Below are 5,061 nucleotides of genomic sequence, written 5' to 3' on the forward strand. Positions count from 1 at the left end.
AGCCACCGCGCCTGGCCTACAATTTCTTATGTAATAAACGTTTGCATTGGTCTCTTCTGCTAGACAGAGAAAATGCTCAAAGATAAGAAAACTGCTTTATTCATGTATGAATAATCAATACCATTTTATAGGATTTTCTGTGGGCCAAACTAGTTACTATGTGTAAAAGACCTAATAGTGAGTTTGGCAGAGTAGACACATAATAAATATCTCTGGATTACATTTTGGGGAAAGGTTGGTGCCTAAAGATCGGAACAAATGAGTGAAGATTATTTGAAGCAGGTGAATTTAATGTCAAAATTAAACTGTTTCTAACACAGCCTGCTAACTGGAACCCCTCGATCCTCCAGCGGAGGGGCAGTCTGCTGCATGTTTCTTAGGTCCAAGTTTCTTGGCTTTCCTTAGAGTGAGTCACAGACATTTTCATAGGAACAGTTGAGTTGAGAGACCTTTGTGGCCAAGCAACCCTCATTTCCAACAAAGTAATCTGTTCTTGCCACATGTTCCAGCTCCAGGGCTAGACTGCCCGGTAAGTTAAAATGATAGACGGTCCTTAAGAAAAGTCTGAGTCAGCAAGTTCAACAGTATATGAATTTGTCTTAGAACTTTAATAAAAACTCAGACCTACCAAGAAATAGACCTCAGTGAAGAAAGTGAACTATTATCCTGTAAGCATCACCGCATCATTCTTGTCTTCATAACAGATTTGAATGACGACTTTACATTTTGTGGCTTCTCAATGTTTATTCCTTCTTAGCTTCACAAGCACTGTGCAAAGAGATTTCTGTTATTTTCCCTACAATGCACTCTGATGAATTGGGAGTATGACTTTGAAAATCTGTCATGTCCATCACTGAAATATGTATGTAGATATTTTTCCAAACACGGCTTTAATACAATTGATGAAAACAATAACAAAAATAGCTGCTACCATTTGCTGAGCACTTACTATGGACCAAACCACATGTGTTATCTCATTTAGTAACTATGAAGAAGTAGTATTACTCTAATTTTACACCTAAGAAAACTAAAGCTCACAGATGTACACTAAAGCCCAAGTTTTAAACTCATTTTTTTGACATTTAAGCCTCTGTGTTTCTACTATCTTCTTCTGAAAAGGGGTGAAATGTTTCAACAACTTACTTAAACATTAACTTCCATTAGATAAATCACAGACATGATTATTTGTATTCATAATGCCAAATCCTACCTAACTACTAACTGTTTGGCTTATTAGACCCCATTCTGGGTATTACTAATTCTCAATTATTAATGACATCCCTTTTATTATCAAACACTGTTACGACTAGATATTTTAGTTCAGCATATGAAACCTTATTACTTATTTATCAAAGATACAATTTAAGCCCTACTTCAAAGATAAAACCTGAGATTGTGCTGACCTAATTGCCAACATTCTTTTTCATCTTCAGAGTTTTTTCCCTAAAACCCAAAGTTGATTAATAAGTAAAGTAAGAAATTGTGTAATTTTTTTCTAGGCATTTTAAACTAACCTTCTTAAAAAGCCATTTTTAACATTGAAACCTTCATGTGGCACCAGTGCTTGTTAGAAATACATGTAATGACCCAGAGGATTATATGTAGATAATAGAAGCTGATAGTTTGACCTTTACTTGATAAAAAGTCAAAGTGTTGACTCCATGTTTTAGCAGCAACATCTATAGATTGACTCTAAACCTTGACTGCTCTTTGACTAAATAATCTATTTGCAAATAAGTTCAAATATACCCTTCCTCCAACAGAAACATGCATACAATTATATATAACACAAATATTTGCTCTTATTGCTATGTAATATTATGAATAGTGTGTCTTCCATTCAGTTTTTTATATTCTCTTATGTCAAATTAGTTCAAATTGCCAATGGATAGGAGCACTGAATTTTGATTCAGGAGAACTGTCTTCATTGGTGCCTTTCTAAATGATACTTAACCTTTCTGTACCTCAGTTATGACTCTGATGATATAGTAGTATTAAAATGTATCCTATTTATTTCAAACAATCAGTAATTCTGCCACAATGGAACAAGGGTAAGTGACCCTTCCCACAAATTTGGTATAAGGTATCATAATATAAGAAGTGAAATGTAAATTTTAGCTTTTAAATTAAAAGTAGCCTTCTGTGAGCATATACTGTATACTAGTTATTGCATCAAGTACTTACATATATTACATGTAACATCTCATTTGTCTTCACAAGAATCCTAAGAGATAAGTGCTTTCTCCATTTTTGTAGTTAGGCAATCAGAGACTTAACAAGGTTAAGTAATAATTTGAGACTACAGACCTAGTAAAAATCACTGCAAGTATTGAATCAGAGATACTTAATTTTAATTCTAGTTCTATAATTTACTGACTAAATGACTTTGAGCAAGTGTTTAAATGTCTCTCAACAACATCAGATTCCTAATTTGCAAAATAAGGATGCCAATGTCTGCCTTATAGAATTATTGAAGGAATTAAATGTGATAAAACATTCTAGGCTAGAATTCACATGTTCAGCAATAAAAATGGTAATCATTACCATTATTTAATAGTAGCAATAGCAAAAATAGTGACATCTTCAGACACCTTAGAATACAGTTTGCATTTATCAAGGAGATATGGGGAACAAGAAATCTCTTGGGTATATTTTCAAGATTAGAATGAAAAACAAAAACAAAAACAAGATATATTTTATAGTTCAATCTCATACATCTTAGCTTAACTTTCTGGGTTATAGTAGGCCGAAGAAAGTTCCCCAAAAAATGTCCACATTCCTGAAGCTTATAAATTCCTGAAACCTATAATTATGTCACCTTATATGACAGAAGTGGCTTTGCAGATGTGATAAAATTAAGGACCTTGAGATGGAGAGTTTACGCTGGATTACAGTTTCGTCTAATGTTATGACAGAGGTTCAGTTCTTAAAAGAGTCAGTAAAAGATATGAGAGGACAGAAGGAGAGTCAGAGAGAAATTCAAGGATGCTATGCTTCAGAGAGAAATTTAAAGATACTATGCTTCTGGTTTTAAAGATGGACAAAGAGGCCATACGCCAAGGAATATTCTAGAAACTTCATCTAGAAGCTGGAAAAGGCAAGGAAACTGATTCTTTCCTGGAGGCTTCAGACCAGACAGAACATAGCCCTTCAGATACCCTGATTTTAGTTCAGCAAAAGCCATTTTGGACTCTGACATCCCAAACTGTAAGATAATAAATTTGTGTTGCTTTATACCATGAAGCTTGTGGTAACTTTTTAAAGTAACAATACAAAACCAATAAAAGAGTGGTGGGTATTATAAAGCAAATAATATTTATATGTGTAGTATCTGAAAAAAAAAGAGGAGGGAAATATAAGAATTTGTTGGAACCTCAGGAACTGCCCAGAACAGATAAGCCAGCAGACTACTGGAAATGACTCTGCTTCCTCAGCCAGTCTATCTTCAGTGGGGACAGACAACCATGGGGCAACCATGGCTTAAAGGTATTAGTTGGCTAAGGTCATTCTACTTCCCTTGTTCTAATTTTCTGCTCATTCTATAATCCTTTTATTATAGCTTAGTTTCCAAAGTAGACATTTCTACTGAAAAGATAAACTGATTTGTCAATAAAATTTTCTTCCTGCTTAGCACCTCTATTTCTCACTGCAGATTAATTAGTTGGCAGCAAGTTTCTGCATACTTATTCACTCATATCTTCAATGAATATTCATAGAGCCTCTCTTATGTGTCAGGTACAGTGCTATTACAGATATAGAAATAAATCAGATATAGTTCTTACCTTCAAGGAGTTCACAATTTAAAGGTGGAAACAGTCAAAAGAGTCACAAACTAGCAGTCACAGTTCAACATGGTAAATGCTAAAACATAAATAATGTGTGACCAAAGTGCCAGGAGAGTAGCTAATTAATATTTGTGGGAATCTGGGAAGGCTTTGAAGAGAAGTGATGAGATTTACTGAGATTTAAAATCTTATTAAACAGTTTAACATGAAGTGGTACTTTAAACATGATGACTTCTGCATATACAGATAAAATTGAGCCCTTGCTTTTGTAAAACTGAGTACTAGATGTTAATAAATAAAAACTGGGCATCCTTGTCTTGTTCCAATTCACAAGGGAAATGCTTCCAGCTTTTGCCCATTCAGTATAATGTAGCCTGCAGGTTTATCATACATGAACCTTATTATTTTGAGTTATATTCCTTTGATGCCTAGTCGTTGCGAGTTTTTCATCATGAAGGGATGTTGGATTTTATTCAAAGCTTTTTCTATGTCTATTGAGATGATCATAAGCTTTTTGCATTTAATTCCATTTATGTGGTGAATACATTTATTGACTTGCATATGTTGAACCAGCCTTGAATCCAAAGAATAAAGCCTGCTTTATCATGGTGTGTTAACTTTTTGATGTGCTGCTGGATTCAGTTTGCTAGAATTTGTTAAAGATTGTTGCATCCTTTAAAATAATCTCATATCTAAAAATGTGAAACTTTACTAAGTGGTTCTTTTTCTGCTCTAGTTTATGCTTAGCAAACAAGGTGACAATATTTGATTTCTTTGATAGAGACATAGTCTACTTTTTATATAACAGTCAAAATGATACTTTTCAAAATATAAATCACATCATTTTCCTCCCCTGATCAAAGTTCTCCAGTGGGTTCTCATCTCATTCTGAATGAAACCACCAGTCCTTACTTTGTCTTATGATATAAACATGCGCTGCCTGCTCTACCTATTTTAACTTTCCCAGTACCTTTCTAACCTCACTTCCTACTAGTTTGTCTTCTTCATATGCCACACTGACCTTTTTTGCTGTTTCTTGAACATAATATGCAGAGTTTGGCCTCAAGGCATTTTTACTAGTTGTTGTCTTTCATTGGTATAGTCTCTCTCCAATATATTGTTCATGATAAACACTTTTTCTTAGGTCTTTGCTCAAATGCTATCTTTTCTTTTTTTCTTTACCTTTTTTGTTTTGTTTTGTTTTGTTTTGTTTTTTAAGACAAAGTCTTGCTGTTGCCAGGCTGGAGTGCAGTGGCACGATCTCAGTTCACTGCAT

Source organism: Mandrillus leucophaeus, unplaced genomic scaffold (assembly GCF_000951045.1).
Source record: "Mandrillus leucophaeus isolate KB7577 unplaced genomic scaffold, Mleu.le_1.0 Scaffold112, whole genome shotgun sequence".
Taxonomy (NCBI): Eukaryota; Metazoa; Chordata; class Mammalia; order Primates; family Cercopithecidae; genus Mandrillus; species Mandrillus leucophaeus.